We start from the raw sequence: 17,295 nt of genomic DNA on the forward strand, positions 1-17,295 counted from the left end.
ATTAAATCAGTCATACCAACAGTGGTTTTTATAATTATATAAAGAGAGCCCTCTACTCCAGATATCTTACAAAAAAAATGTAAAAAAATCGTGCATTCTCTCAAATGGTCATTGCTCTTTCCAAAGTATTTTCTTCCCACAAATCTTGATACTCTTTCCCTTCTTTTATGTGAAAAAAAAAAAATCATTATTCTGATAATTAGCATGCTTAAGTGCAATCAATGTCAAAATAAAAACAAACGTAAATTTCCAAATTTATTTATGATGTAGGCACTAGCTGCCATCCGATGATTTTCTGTTGGTGATGGCAATAAGTCAGAGCATCGACTGGCCTAATTTTGAAAGCACTCTGCATTTCTGAAGGCTGAATTAGTTATTCCAGTCACACTCAATGGAGAACGAAACTCTCTTGTGAAATTACCATGACTGATATTTATCGGTCACTCTCAAACTCTCCAGTTCCAAGTTCAGCAAGGAGTTCTGTCTTGAAGGCCCTGAGTGATGTCCCGGTGTTACTTAGATGCTTGCAGCAGCGCACGCGCGTCAGTACTTGAGTGAAGCCGACCCCGTGCGATCTGGTGTAGCAAGCTGGATCGTGAGTGAGTACTGCTGGTCTCTTTGCAAGTGGGTTATTCCAGCAGAATGCAGCTCCTGCCTCTTTGTGTTAATGCTCCCATTTTCTACAGCAGAGCAATAATTCCAGTAGCTAAAAACCTTATTTCTTAGTGCAAGCAAATTGCTGAACACTTATGGTCTGAGTTAGATAAGGAGAGCCAGCTTAGGAGCAGGATGAGGCCTCTTTTTTAGGCTAGATCAAATTGATTGCAAAAAGAACTAGAGCTAAAATTGCTCCATCTTTTTAGAATGGGATGATTTATATCTCTCTCCTTTATGAAGAGGAGATAAAATGTTCTGCTTCTTACACTCTCTACAGAAATAAAACAGAACTAAAAATATATCCTAATGCAGACAAGTTTAAAATAGAGCTCAGAGCAGACAAGTATTCATGAGCAAATGAGTTAATGTTTTCTGACTGGTTGGGCATATACCGAAATATTAAACATAACCTTTCCTAAGTGTGTGTGGTTTTATTCCATTGCTAGGCAATAAGTAGCCTCAAGTGGCAGGAATTGCAAAATCTTGGATTGGATGAGGTTGAATCAGTGTTTGAGGCATGACTTCAGCAGTGTGCAGGTGAACTTTGTGGATGTGTCTATTGGTCACTCATTTTCCTGTACTCTTGACTACCTAAATGTATGATACAGTGACCGATTCCTTTAAGGTGGTCATAAAAGTTTTCCCGAGACCATGATATGTAAGAGAAGGGAACTCTGGATTGTCAAAATTTAGGTTTTAATCTGATTTTGAACCAGATGAGACTTCTGAATTTTATGCTTCTGTTAGTTTAGCACAAGTGTTGCCTTTCTTCTATCATGTTATCAAGGGCTAGTGAAAAGATCAAGTTCAGGAGATTTCTGGCAGGTAGGAGAACAATAAAATTTTTGTTCTAACTGTGACTGTAGCTTTTGTTATGGTAGTTATTTTGGTCTGTCTTTAGAAAATAATTTAAATCTCAAATGAACACTTGTGCTGTCAGTGAGAGATAAAACTGATTTAAAGTTTTTAGCATGATAATCTCCTGTTACTCAGTTTGGCAGTTCCTAAGTAATAAAAGACTGGGTTTTGTTATAATCAGTCATTGACTTATAGCATGTTTTGGGGGCCAAAGTTCTGCAATCAAAATTCCAGAGTTAAGTTTACCTGTCCCTTTCAGCTGATCTTCTAGCAAGCAATGCTTCAGCTCATTTCAGCGTTGCTGGTCAGGAATGTACATCCTTTGCCTTTCGCCAAAGGAGAAAAAGGTCTTTGCTTTTCCATCATTAATCCTCAAGTCTTCTCAAAATAAAATAAAATTGCTACTACACTGAAAATAAGAGTCTAACTCCCAGCAATTGATTCCTCGAAGTGCACATCGCTACTTCTCACCTATTAGTCTCATTCCATTGTAAACCATATTAATGTAGCATATTGATGTAATTAGTCTTTTAACACCTACAGAGCCACACGTAGCACGCTGTGCCTCATCAGTGTAAGAAAGGTTACATGGAGAGTTGTATCAGAAGGCAATGTGCATGCTGTGTATACGTGATCTTATATTCCACATTGTGTGCTATCTTTTGGCCTTTGAATTGACATCTGGGCACAGCCCGTTGCTACACGTTAGCAGTCCTGCGTGGCTACAGGTGAGGGCAGTGCTCAGCTCTCATGGGAAGGTTGTATAATTGTGTTCTGAGTTTTGGATAACATCCATCGTGATGTAGTCTTGCTCCACAATAGGGTTGCTGAGGTGCTGCTGATCAGCAAATAATAATGTTGGGAGAGAAGCTGTTGCTCACCTAAGCCCTTTCTGTGGGATTTTCCCCATATACCATGTGGCAATCCATGCATCAGTGCCCAGTGGCCACCCTCATGTGAGGAGGTATCTTTTGCCTTAGGCTGTCATTGGAAACATGCTTTGTTATTCATGAAATGCACTAATTAAGCATTCAATTATAGTGATTACAGTTTCCTCATCTTAGCGATTTTCTTACGATTCAACTGACTGTGGCATCAGTTTATTGCTTTCTTCTTACAAAGAATTTAAAATGCTTTCTTCCAAATTTTGAGTATCAGTCTAGAAAGACGGGTCCCACAGTGTTTCCTCTCTCAAGGAATGCTTTAACCTAAGCATTGAGGTTAGGACCCTTTGTTGTCATCATCATAGAGATATCGTTTTCTTTTTTTGACCATGTCTGACCAACTTTTCATTGACCAAAACTTCAGAGTCACTAGAAACAGTGACTTCACTCAGCTGTGACTCTTGCACTCCAATCTTGCCTCAAAGAAAACCCCTTGCTTCCTTCTCCCCAGGGCATGCTACCAGCATCTGTTGTGGCTGCCTTTGTCCTTTACTAAACTAATTTATATTCCTTAACATCATTTCTTCTTCTTCATTCTCTTTTCAACTCCTAGTTGGCCCTCCTTTACATAGGAGATTTTTTTTTTCTTTATTTGTACTTATTTTGTCTTATTTTTATCATATAAGTGATGGGAGCTAAAGAAGTCAAGCAATAGTGCTTCTACCGATTAAATTAGAACTAGAGTATCTACTGCTTAGGGCAACCTTTAACAGCTTGATAATGTGATAAACTGGAAACAGACAGACCAGTAAAACTTCCTTCTTTGCCTGAATTCTGTTTTCCGTATATATTAACTACGTCATTAATATACTCTGTGCTGGCAGCAATGCTTAGCATAAATCCAAATTAAGGAATTCATGAGACAAAGAAATAGGGACAAGCTTGGACTGGAGTATGACCAGCATCATATGGATTTATAAGAGTAAGAAACGCAGCTATGAATAAATACCCTTTAAGGAGATAAGCGTACCCTTGCTCTAGTTCTTCCCTCTCTGCCTTGGTTTTGGGCACTTGGTTTTGTTGCCTGAACTTTAATGCTGCTTTTTTAGATCAGCTTTTAGAGTCTAAAGTCTGTTCTTCAAATGACCACTTTTCCATTTTTTTTAACATGACTTTTATTAAAATGTTGCCAATGATAATGCAGTTCACAGGAGACTCACAGGTAAGAATGCAGAGGCACACCAATCGCATTCCCCCCGAGTGGCCAGAGACCACAGCCCTGCAAGATTTATTGTCAGATGATAAGAAGTAGTTACAAGTGGGAGTAACATTTCAATCATTCTAAAAATGTTATCATTAAACAATAACTGCAACATATGCTGGCTGTATGTTGTCACTTGTGCTACCTGGACTAGTATGTGGTGAAGCAATGGTATTGCCAGAATATATCAGAGACTGTAGAAAATTAATGAAACGATAGATAGATAGATAGATAGATAGATAGATAGATAAACAGACCGACTTGGAAGCTGATATATTCTGTTTGGGCTTCTTGCTCTAAGGAAGGGGAGTTCTGGTTTTAGATCGAGTCTTAGAGGTTATCTCCCCACCCCTAAGGAATCCTTTGCCATCGTAATAGTTCTTCTGCTTTGCTGAAGCAGGATGCTGCACTGCAAGCCTCTTTGTTCCCAGTCCTAAGGAATAAATAAACAACTAAAATATGCAATTGTCATGTGCAAAATCATAGATGCAAAAGATAAATTTTGAAAACATTAGAATATGCAGTAGATATTTGAAGTACATGAACAGTGTCAATGAAAACAAAAGCCCAGGAGGAAATTTGGCATTTTGTCAAAGTCTAAATTATTAAAATAGCATTCTAATGTTGACCTTTTATTTTCTTCAATAGATGCATATGAAGTGAACGGTTCAGTTTCAAACTCAGTATTTTGAAATTAAGAATGTCAACGGCTCAAAATGAATCATTTTCACCAAAAGTTGTATAACTTGCTTCATTATTCCTGACTTGTACGTTTGAACTTTTTTCATTACTTATGTTCATTCCATTTTGGACCCCTCAAAAATTAGCATCTTGAAATTTCTCGCAGACTAAAAATTTCATTGTCCAAAATTCTACATACTGGATGTTACATCTGGCACCTCCTGTGGTACTAAACCCTGTCTAAATATGCAGAAAGGCTATTTGTCTTTAGCATCACATAGTTTGGGATTTTCAATACTCAGAATTTCTGAGTGACTCTTGGTCAGTTTTTCCTAGGTTTTTGGAGGCCATTCTCTATAATAGCCAATTTTTTTTCTATCCAGTATCTACTACTTGAAGTTCCAGTGGAAAGTAACCCTTTGTGATCATCAGCTACTGAACTGACACTTTGGGAAAGACTGAGCCAGGTTTCATTTGTATATTTTGCTTCATTTTCCCTTAACTAGGTTTTGGTGCTTTTAAGAGGAGATGTTTTCTTTATGGTGGGATTCTGGATGGGACCTGAAGCTGAAGGTGTTTGTAGATTTCAAGAGAATTTGAACAGTGAAGGGATTTTCGACATCTGTGAGAGCATCTGCAAGATTACACTTTAATTCTCACATCTGACCTTCCAATATAACTTTGAAATGACAATAATGCAGTCTTTCTGCAAGTAGGAACAGTTGGTTCCTTAAATTAAAATGGCTAGTAATTGCAATTTCATTTTTTACTAGAAAGATAATTAATTTTTGCCAAGTAATTTGCAATAAAGCCTGTGTGTTCAGGTGTTTCTACTGTCAGAGACCACTAAATATTTGAACAATTTTCTCTTTCATGGGACAGCAACAGCTAAATCCCAAACCACAGATTTTTGTTAGGAACATCTGGGTTCGAGTTATTTGCCAGTACATAGGGACTAGAGAGTAGACAATGAAGACTTCTCATTCAATTCCAGCCACTTGCTGGCCCTGCAGTTGGCAGCCTGGGCTGCCACCAGCGGTGCTGCCGATGGGGAAGAGCAGTGACCTGCTGCAGCACTAAGACTTAGTCCTACCATCACATCTTCAGAAAGCTAGATTCAGTGAAACCCACGGGTTATTCCTGGGAGTAGGAAGGAGAGTAAATTTATGGGTACATAACTTCGCTTCAGAAAATATTACTGTGGTGTTTGGAATATTATCATGTGGTCAAACTTTCACCCTGGCTCTGCTGAAACTGTTAAAGGTCTTTGGCTCGTGCTGAAGTCAATAATAGGGGCTGTTCTTTGCAGCCATTGAAATCTTCACTATATTTTGGTGACAAATATGTTGTTATAGCACTATTCTGTATTTGAATGGGCAGAGTAACGAACGTAATACAAACAGGAAGATATACATATATATGGCTGAATTTAGCACTTTGTGTACTGATCTGCTTGTGTTGCACAGATCAGTGACAGATGAATAAAGAGGGACCTTCCTTGCTTTTTCTTCCTCCCTTGTATTTCCCATACTCTCTGAGCAAAGTAAAACAAATTTTAAACCTCAAACACTGTTAAAAGAATCCATGTTAAAAGAAAATCAATCAGTGCTGATGCAGCCCCAAACTGTGCTTATGAGGAATAAACTAATACAAAAGCTTGAGATCAGTCAGTCTGTTAAAGCAACGGTAAGTCACATTGATGCAGGGATTTGTGCCATAAAGTCGGAAGACAGGAATCTTTACGTGTAAAACATACCAGTGCAGAAGGGCCAGCTGTGTGCTCCGTATCTGGCTGGTGCAGTGGTACAGCACAAGTCCCGTGTTGTTTCAGCGCTGGACAACGCTTCAGTCATGGAGATGTCACTTGATATCAAGAGCATAGTACGTTTTCACTATTAGTTATCCTAATATTTTAATAATAAAAGTATGTCTTCCATTCTAGTATCTCAAAATATTTGTGAAGTGCTGGAGATGAGTACTGGGAGACTAATTTGCAGTTTTGCGTAGATACTGCTTTTATTTTATTTTATTTGTTCAGCTTCAGACATCAGTCTACAGCCTTATAATAAGAGTCATAAAAATGTATTATGTATTTAATTTCATTATTTGGATGACGCCAGTACCTGTAAAACCAACTAATATGAATGAGAAGTGAAGTTGCACAGTTATTCTGAAAATAAGGCAGCTTAGGTGACCAAATGTCCATTTGGTTATCGGACATCAAGGGACATTTCACATATTTTGTTCTAGCATGTTGATGTTATGTCATTAACAACGATTATGATTCATTTTTAAATCATTAAAGCTTCAATATTTTCAAGTATATGTACCCTTATTCCCCCACCCACCCATATTTCACTTTTTCCTCTGTAATCTCAGTGTGAGCTTTCTGATTTTTCTTCTTATGTGCTCCCTAAAGGAGCTAGATAAGTCTCAGGACCAAACAGTTCTTGTTTAGTTCCTCCCTGGAGCCTGGACCAGATGGTACAAAAGAACACGCATCCCCAAGGAGTTGCATAAAAAGTCTGTGGAGGCCTGGTACGCAGAAGAGCTGTACTGCCTGCGACATTTGCATAAATCTTCCTGCAGTTCGATTAAAAAGTGTCTTTGGCTGGGATGAAATACAAGTTTGGGGATGCTTCTAGTTGGTGGTTTCTTGAATTTGACTTTTAGAATGTTCAGTGCAACATCTTAAAGAGATCAGAGAAATGTCCTTCTGGTGGGCTCAGCAGGATTGTCAGCCAGAACCAATCTAGAAATTAAACCCGATGAACCTTTTATCCTCTAGAAATAATGTTGTTCAACTCAAATAATGTACGTAACGTCTTTTAATTCCAGAGAAAATTGATTTGTCCTTTAGTGGAAGTAAAAATAAGTCAATTAGTGTTGAATCTATTATTTTAGGTTTATTAGAATTACAATTCTATGGAGAAAAGCTCTGCTAAATTGTAAGCATGTGTTTTATGTGTTTAAATTAACAAAGCCGTGCAACACCTGTCGAGAGACCCAGTCATTACTAATTTTAAACTTGTTCAAAATGATCTATGAAGTCAGCAGTTGAGTTAGAAATAGACCCCAAGAGTCCTGATTAACTAGACAACACTTAAGACAAATGAGCCACCTCAACACCTTCCTAGTTACTTGTGGCTTGTTTGATTAAGTAGCAGAACTAGTCCTTAGAGGAGGGGTTGAGTCTCCCATGATCTGAGAATAATGACCTCAGCTGTAAAGTTTCACATCAAGTAATATTTGCTGTGTTTGAAAGGATGAGTAAAGAAGGGTAGAGAAAGCCCTAAGAAGGGAGATTTTGGAATATAAAGTCATATGATTGGCCTTGGGAGAAAACTCTTAACTTTCCTCGTAGCAAGACTGCAGAAGACAGATGTCTTATTCCTGTAATTGTGTAGCTCTTTCCTGAATCATCAGGTGCTCTTTGTCTAGCATTGTGTGGCAGGTAGGTTAATTACAGGCCTGTGTTAAAAAAGACTCAGATGTGTTACCTTTAATTTCATTGCTTTTCCTCGCTAAGTAGAAAATAGAGCGGTACTGTTGACTAGTAAGAAAGAGTACCCTTAAGGATTTTTTTCTAATTTCTCTTGAAAAACAAAGTATTTTGGGAGTTTCTATAGATACAAAACTGTGAGAATTCAGATGATCTTTCACAACCACAAGGAATCAAACCTTCGATTTGTTTTCTTTTATGAAAGCTGAAATTCTGATATAACCAGAATATATGGGACCTTAAAAGTACCCTTTGTATTTTTTGCCTTGTTTTCACTCTGACACAGGAACCTTTGAACCCTCTGTTAAAGGTCCTTTTTAAGTGACTTCATTTGCTTTAGGATGGAGATAATCAGTAAAAGCCAATGCATTCATCTGGTCTGCAACTTACTTCCAGTTCTTATTTGCTCCTGCTAGGTAGAGCTGCCTGTCATGCATCATTTTTGAGTATTTTTGAGATGAAAGAACTCTCCAAAAAAGATTTTACTTTAGTTGCCACCCAAATGATTTCAACCCATGTATGCGCAGGTAGAAGAGCACTGTGAATCACTTGCCTATTCAGCTCTTTTCCAGTTCTCATTTCCAGCAGTACTAACAATGATAATACAACATTAGCTCTTTGTCCCAACTCCAAGTTTATCTACCAGGAATTACTATTGCTGTGTCTGTTAAAGCTTTCTCAGTTGTAAAAAGAAAATCAATATTCATTTGACGTTTGCAACTGGAACCTACACTAGGTAGAAATGTAATGATTTTGCTGTTGTCAGCGTAAGTCCAGAACTGAGCTGACAAACAGAAATTCAGAGGAATGGCTGAAAAAACTTGTTAGTATGCCTCCTGTTAACCCAAGGAAGAAGTGGGTGTTTGAACATCATAAAAAATGGGTTTTGATCAGAAGCTTTGGTTACACAGCTCTTGAATCCAGTGGATTTAAAAAAATAGGATTTATTTGTTGAAGCATTTCTTAAATGTAATAGTCGTAAGGAGGGCCTTAAACATGCTGAATAATGCTTTTGAACATTTTTTTTTGTCCTGTTTTCTTCATTGAAGTATTTCAAGTGAGCGAAGGTAAGAGTCTGTGCTGCTCTGGTTTTTTGGGGGGGTTTTTTTGGGTTTTTTTTTTGTTTGTTTTTTTTTTTTTACTTTTCTCTTCTTGCTTTTCTTCCCAAAGATAGAGAACCAGGGACTCCTTTAGTTCCTGTCTTTGGTCAAGACTTACTCTTCTTCTGAAAGTGTCAGAATTCTGGGCTGTTGAGTCAAAATTTTTCAGGCTTTATTGTCTTTTAAATACCAATATATTTCCAAATGAGGAAAATGCTTAATACTCATTGGAAAAAGGTTTTAGCATGTTTGTAAACAGGGTTTGGTCTCTTCTCAGGTTGAAAAATTCAATTTCCTTATAAAATGGAAACAATATTTCTGTGTCTAATGTAAGCACTGAGTCGTGGGGAATTAAGTCATTGATAATAAGGAAACATCTAAAAATCATTGGACAGAAGCAGCTATTATAAGTGGCATGGGAGACAATGACTGTAACTCCATTGTTAATATTCAGAGCCAAACTACTGGTTCATTTTCCTACCAAAATTGGACTGCTTGCGCACTTATTCTTTCTGTGACATTTATCTGTTCTTTATGGACTGAAGACTGTATAAAACTGAGGTGGCCAAGATAAAAATACCGTTAAAAGAAATATACAATATTGAAAACAATGGTGACTAATGAGAATTGAAATCCTTCCTAGTAAAGCTATGCACTTGATCCTGGAAAGATCCTGAGCTAGCGTAGCTCTTAACTACGTATGAAACGGGAAGCAGCGGCACAGTCCTTGGAAGCCTACCTGGTAGAGATCAGCCCTCAAGGGAAAGAGCATTGTCCTGTTTCCCAAAGCTGAACACGTGCTCAAGCGTGCCACGGAACCGCCTGCTCCTGCGGGCTTCACCAGCGCTTGTGACATGGGAGGGAGGCAGCACCTCTTGCATGGAGATCAAAGGACAGATGTAAGAGTCCATGGAAAGCTTCTACCACAATCTCTGTTGTGTTTCCCTAATTGTTTGAAAACGTGAAGGCGGGAAAAGATGTTCATTCATCAGTTTAGTGGGTACCACCCAAAGACTACGGGAAAGGAAGGATTAATTTAAGGACTCTTTAAAATAGATGACATGAATTTAAAAGTAGGAAGGTAAGGGGAGTAAAAGTGAAATCACCTGTGCTGAGTGTAGAAACAGTGACCAAACTGTAAATGAGAACCAGATGGCAACTTTGCTGAAGTTTTGTTTCAAACTACAGCTCTGATTTGCAAACTATAGCTCTCATTGCAAAGACAAATTTTTACTTTTTGTCATTTTTAATTCTCCAGTTTTAATTTTGTTCAGATCAATGCTTAGAATATATTTAGAAAAAATGTTCTTACAGAAGTTTAAAAATATGAGGGTTCTTCAAACAAACTTTATGCAAAGTTGTCAGAAACCCACGCTACTGGTTAAATTGTCAGGTAACTTTATTTCCTGTGAGGACAAAGTCATATATAGATTGTAGTCGTAAGATGATTCACATATTTCTTGCTCATCTCCCAACTGCTTCCCTCCTACAGAAAATACAAGACGCAGTATCTCCTACAGATATCTGTGCAAGTCAGTCTCACACACATTTTCTTCCTGCAGACAGATAGGTGAATAATCCACATATATAGAGATTAAAATAGTTTGACAAGGAATAAAGTTCACAGTGTTCTAATTGATCCAGTAAATCTTTTACATTTCTGCTCAGTTAAACTGAAGAAATCAGAACAACATCCTTGAGATGATTTTATTCTCCTGTTCAAAAATGGATAGTGTTGCGGCACGTCTTGAGGATTAGTATATGTCAGTCTCTTAAATGTAAGCAGAATGTCTTTCTCTTTAAGTGGAATGTAAGCATTTTAAAAATATCAGAGTGTGCTGGATTGGTTTACAGTGATTAGAAACACTGTTCATATAGCCTGCTTTTTGGCAAAGTACTGGTGTAGTATCTGTTGTGTAAATACTGCGTACTGAGCACAAAGGGTCCAGTTCTGCCGACTGTTCCATTCAGACAATCCCATTGAGATAAATAAAAATTTTCATGCAAGATTAAGACTTCACTACACTATACATGAATATTTTCTCATACTAAGAAGTTAATGAGTAGAGGGGTTTTTTTTAATTTATGGAAAAGAAGTGAAAAGTAGAAGAAGAGATCTTGGTTCTTTTTATCATAGAAACACAGGTTTTCAGTGCATATGTCATTTAATAGCATGCCCATCAAATGTGAAGGATAACAATTTTGTAAAAACAAGCCCCAAAATAATATTTTAATATTCATTAATGGAATGCAGTGACATTGAGGTGCATTTATCCTATAAATTGGCCTGCACTGACATTGAGAATAATCTAATATAATGACAAAAAGCTCTTCCAAACGATAAAGTGATTCAGCTGACAAACTGGCAGTTACTCCCACAGACTTTTCAAGTCTGTCTTTAAATAAAACATTTCTTAAAACATTCCGCTATGTGCCTTGTGTCACCTGCACCAAGATAAATGCTGCATTATATTCTATCAGTTACTTTCAATTAAAAATATTTCAAAGCATGTTATGTAGCTGGAAATGCACAGGTTTTAGATTTTTGGAGCGGTGAGATTTCTTTTTTGGTGATGACTAGCAAGGACTAACAAAATGGGTACATAATTTAATGGCTACAGATTTTTATTTATTCATAAAAAAATCTACATGCTATTTATACTTCCTAATCGCCATTGATCATAACTACTATTATTACAGAGTGAAATAAAACCAGATTGGATTGCCTTTACTTGCCCAGTTGTTTTCTGTCCTGTGCACTGGTTAGATATTTATGGCAGCTGAGTAATAGATCTACAATGTTGTAATTCTTTGGTTGTTGTTTTTAGAACACAGGCTTCAGGATAACAAGGCATCATGGCCAATGAATATTACCAGAAGACATTAATCCAGTTAGTTTAGTATCATTTATTAGGCAGCACACAAACTAATAATCTGTCCCCGTGTTAAATATTTTGGCACTGCAGAGGAGAGAGATCGCATTTTTAAAGCTGAAAGTAACTTGCAAAGCAGGGTTTGTTGAGGCCGTGTATTTGACTTAGCTAACTGTTACGGTTAGAAAGAAGGTTTGCACAAGGCTTCTTGGAATCAGGGTCTCTGAAGAAGAGACCTAAAGAATAACTTATGTACCTGAAAGCTTATCTTTTCTTTTTTCTCTCAGTTGTGTCACCTGGGGTAATAACAGTAATTACCTCTTCCTTTGAACCGTGCCTCGATTGTATCTTAGACTGATACAGCTACAACAGTCCTATTGCTAAACCCATGAGTACATCCTGGTTATACGTCAATGTCCCATTGATACGTGAGGTTTGACAGCGTATTGATAGCAAACACCCCATCATCTGTTAAAATCAATGGATTGCATGTTGCTAAATCGTTACGATGATTTAAAATCTGGGTATGAATGCCTTGCTCACCAAGGACATTCTGCTAGAAACTGGCCAAAATCATATCTGAATTTGAAAGCTGTTATAGTAAGAAAAATGCATCTTAGTCACCATGAAAGAAATGGATAGGAATTCCCAACTTCTTGAAGGATCGCTGGGCACAATCCTGTGAGCAACACTTGGAGTTTGTTGTATATTTTTAATCTTAAGGCACAACGAATGGAAAGTCATTATTAGGTCCCAACAGTCTGTGCCATTTATTTATTGTCACATGCACTGGTTTTCAGCGTATATGTGACAGAGGTCCCACTGTATTCAGTTCCCATGTTTGCCTCTGTGTATGTAGAACTACATCAAATTCAAAGCTCTTTGCTTGTGCTCTTGCTAACAGCTTTATTTCCTGCTCACCTCAATTAGAAAATGGGGAGTCAATTGAAAACCAGATCCGTCCGTGGTGGGGGTGGGAGGAGGATGCAATCGGAAGTGCTGCCATAAGTGTCATCCTCACACCCACCCGCCAGAAAACTCCCAAACCCATAATGAAAAAATCTCACAATTACTACTTTCTAGCTGCAGCTTTCTCAAGAGGTATCAGTGGGACAGCCCCTTTTTTTTTGATTGCTTGATTACTTCCTCAACAAGGAACTGGCATATTCAAGACCTGAGACAAAATAAAAACTGTAGCAAACCCCAACACATGGAATTGATGAGAAGGCAGAAGATAAATCGTTTTAGTTTCCTCTAGCCCGGGGAACCATTTTGTCACTTTTAGAGGTCCATTATAAACTGGAAATGGAGTGGTTTTTACAGAGTTGTGGCGACTTACAAAAGAGCTGAATGATTAGAGATACAAAGCTAGGGCTGCAGAGAAGTAATTGTCTCTAAAATCTTCTGGATATATTTTTTTTTGATAAAACCACATACTAGTACCCAGCAAAGATGAGATAAGATGGTGAAATTAGAGACTGTCTGCTCTCCTAGTGTTTTACAGAAGTTTTCAGACGTTTAAATTACCTGTTCAGAACTTTAGAATTTCAACTTTCTTCATGGTTATTAATTTATAATTACTTTAGATCACCTACATGGGGTAATTTACTGTTCTTTGAATTTTTAATGTCTTTTCAAGATTGATATTTATGATGTGTTTATAACATTATATTTGAATGCCATTAAGCAGCGTGGTAACAAAATATTGTAATATTTCTGCCTTGGCATGTTCAATAATGTATACGATTGTTTCTCTGAGGAAGAAAGAAACCTTGGGTGTTCTTGAGAGGCTCTGAGCAACAGGCTTTACTGATGGAAGGGAATTTGGGATAGCAGGGTTCCTGGAAGGCCCTCAAGAGCAAGTCCAGAATTTATTTGTACCAAGTTTACTATAAATTAAGTTAGTAATTGCTTCAGGATAACATGACTCTCATAAAAAAAAAAAAAAAATTCTCAAGAATAGTACACAGAAACTCAAATTAATTAACTTGTGAACTGAGATGGAAAAGTAAACCTGAACCTTCAAAGGCGATATGTATTCAAATTAAGTTTTAAGAAAACACCTTGTTTATATACATGAAACTACTCTCCTTTCCCTCCTACTTCCCTTCTTTCTGTCTTTTTTTCCTGCTGACTTAAATGTCTACACATACATTGTAATATGTATGGGGCTCTGCATAGGTAGTAATAATAATATCTCCAACTGACGTTCTGAGAAATGACAGCTTCTGAAATATAGTCAGTCGTCTGACATATAAATCTTTCTTCTGAATTTTAGCAAATTCTACTTCTCTTCTAGATTTGTCAGCTGCCTTTCAGATTCATGGTCTCTGTGGCTTGGTTGCTACATCTTTGAAACAGCATGGGACAATCAAAGTTGTTCTTGTTGGATCCCATTAAAATCTTTTTAAGGAAACCCCAGAGGCCTTGACAAGGCAATAGAGTGCACGTCCCCAGAGCTCGGTGCTCTTGAGTTTCTCACGATTCTTGCATGGGTTTCAGATAAGTGACTATGCAGTTCTCTCACTGGGGGATCGGTGCTAATCCAGATGAAAATCAAAGGATATTTGCTTACAAGGTGGCCAAAGTTTAAAGAGTATTATACAAATTTTTTTTTTTTTTTTTTTTTTTTTTTTTTTTTTTTTTTTTGTGAAGCTGTTGTGACAGATTTGAGTGGTGGCTTACTTTTACACTACTGGTTCTTAATTTAAAGCATATTGTTCTAATAGCTGGCCAGGGCACTGTCTTATCTAAAATACTAAGGAGACTATCAAGAAAAATAAAGTTGAATTAGGTAAGTCCAACATGTGAACGTTTTGTCCATTTTTCTTTGTACAGGAATTCAGGATTGTTCAGTGGTGCTGACGTGGGTTTCTGAGGCTCTGAGACAGGACAGCAAACCACACAGTCAACTGGCATTCATGTGAGTATGCTGTTCTCTTGATGCCAAACAAAATATCCTCTGAGGTTTCCAGGCAATCATTAAGATTAAATAGAACAATCAGGCTAAATTAGCGTAGTTTATCAGTCAGATAACTCAGAATATGAGACTTAGAGAGTACGCTTGAATGATTTAGATAGTTTTCATTTCCTAGCAGGAACTAGATCTTCATTTATGGTAAGTCAGCATACTTCCATCTGCTGAGGCTCTTGTTCTACATCCCCAATGAATTCAACAGTTTGTACTCTGCTGGACAGATGGAGGTGCACAAAAAAGTGAATGGTGTTCTGGGTTCATTTGCAACAGGGCAGATGTGCTCTAGCATAAAGTAACCATTGGAAATGCTTCCATTTGATGTTATTGTTTTGGAAAATGAGCTCCTTTGGCATTGTGAGAAATGGTTTCCCGGATCATGCTGTAGGCTGACGTGTAGGTAACATAAAGATTCTTTCACCTTATTGATCTTAATCAGATACCCTCCTTAATTTTATAAAAAGTATCTATGCCATAGTGATACAAATAGTGTGTTCCCCTGTGGTTCCTTATCTTTGGTTCCTTATCTTCAGTCTCTTATCTGAACATGCATTTGATTTTCCCCTTTGCAATGCCCAGTAATTTTAGAGCTGAAAGCAAATCCTTCCAACTAAAAAGTTTTAGCTCTGATAAATCTGGAACTGGAGAGTAAAATACTAAGGAATGACAGCAAAAAATACACGAAGCTTTGGAATATTGGCCGTAAAGTCAAAATATACAAGAGTGTCAAAGATGCAAGGTGGAAGGATAACCCTCAAGAAAACTTTTGTCACCTGCTGTGGCTCTTGGTGAATTTTTGAATTATTTTGCATATTTTCATTGCCAAAGGGACAAGGGATCCATGTCTTGTTGTGTTTCTTTAGATATACTGTTTTGATTCAGAGTTTTATTAATGTGATCTTGAATCTTCTGGAAGGAACAGAAGGGCAACCTGCTAACAGGCAAAGGGCTTGTGTAGCAGTGGTCATAGGGTGGACAGCATGGGGGCAAGAATAACCTCTAGACATTTTAAAGAAAACATCAGGCCACATGAATTAAATTTGAAGGAGAAAGAACACCAAGCCTGCAAATATATTCAAACAATATAGTTTATTAAGGCTTTTCTAGGAAATTCTGCTTCTGATAGAATGGGGCAAGGGCAGAAAAGCCAGGATGTAGGCTCCCGAGCAGTATTCTAGACCATGTGCTATAAAAGATGGGATAGCTGTATGTGATTCTTACTGTTCTTAATGGCCCGAGCATGCATTAAATTAAGAAATCTGTGGGCTTGTAGCACATCAAGCTGAAAGGTTATTTATGTATCCTACAATAACCAGGTAAGAATGCAGTTACTCATAGAGGTATTATAAATACATGCTAATTGCTATCAGTGGTCATGTTCTGAAGATCATGCATTTTTTTTATGCGTGGCAAGCTGCTAAAATATCCTTACTACTTATTTCTGCATCATAGCATCCTCATTGAAAAAGCACTAGCAGAAAGGTCTTCCATTTCAGTATTTCCACCAAGACTTTGAAAGCTCCTGGTGAAGGTGCAAGAGGGATGTGACAGACATTGCATTAACATAAAGCTCAGAAGACTTATCTGCGTCTGCTTCCCAGGGAAGCAGCCACTCAGCTTCCTGCAAAGTCAAAAAGCATAAAGAGACTGGGATCTGTTATCAGCCCTCTTGGGTAGAACTGCAATACAGAGTGCTCTGCTTAATATTGCTTATCGCTAATTTTGTGCATGATAACTGAAGCATGAACAATATCCGAGTGGGAAGCAAACCAGATCTATAGCTGCATAGTCAAGCCTATCAAAATATATTGCTGAGCTCCCGTAGCCAAACAGTTCTGCAGAGTATCAGCTGAAACAGGATGTTCCAGCTCACTGGGCCTCCACTCACCATATGCTTGTGCAGCCTCACCTGTAATAGCAAATAGCTATGCTCAAGGGTAGGGTGCGTTAAAAATTAGGAAGGGATGCTGGAGTGAACCTGCATGATATTGAAAATTGATGGCTTTTGTTACTTGCTCTGTCTTACTGAGTTGTCAGGCAATGACGATGAAGCGAGCCTTGCTGAAATCACTCACATGAATGAGGAACGTATATTATTCTTGGAAATATATATATGCAAAGTCATGCTGTGGAGGTTACCCTGAAGAAAATCCACTCTTGTCTGACTGTTCATTCTGTAAGAGAAGAGAAAGAACGATGGTGTTACTATATGGCTTGCATGTTTAAAGAAGCAAGGTTCTCTCTTCTAAGCTTATCCTATGCAGGAGGAATCGTATGTATATTTTGAGGGTGACCAAACTATAGGCAGACATTGTTTCTGATAATATAGGATACAGGGCGGGATTTCCTGACAGTCCCTGCATCCTTCATGCATCTGTGTTAGCTGTAGGTTACCAGCCTTACCCTGGTGAAGAGTTTTGAGGATGCTTTCTGGTTTTAATGCAAAACCTCAGGATCATCCTGAATTTTGTCTGCTTCTAATGGAAGGAAACACTGAGCAAAATG

At 37.8% G+C, this 17,295-nt stretch overlaps 1 long non-coding RNA gene across 1 annotated transcript in view; it reads left to right on the top strand.

Moving 5' to 3' along the window:
* The window catches only part of LOC142603284 (uncharacterized), a 178,520-nt gene that overhangs the window by 84,766 nt on the left and 76,459 nt on the right, over positions 1 to 17,295 (top strand). Inside the window, exon 2 of the long non-coding RNA XR_012837173.1 lies at positions 14,655 to 14,739. This is a non-coding gene — a long non-coding RNA (uncharacterized LOC142603284). The remainder of the gene's footprint in view (positions 1 to 14,654; positions 14,740 to 17,295) is intronic.

This window comes from Balearica regulorum, chromosome 11 (assembly GCF_011004875.1).
Source record: "Balearica regulorum gibbericeps isolate bBalReg1 chromosome 11, bBalReg1.pri, whole genome shotgun sequence".
Lineage (NCBI taxonomy): Eukaryota > Metazoa > Chordata > Aves > Gruiformes > Gruidae > Balearica > Balearica regulorum.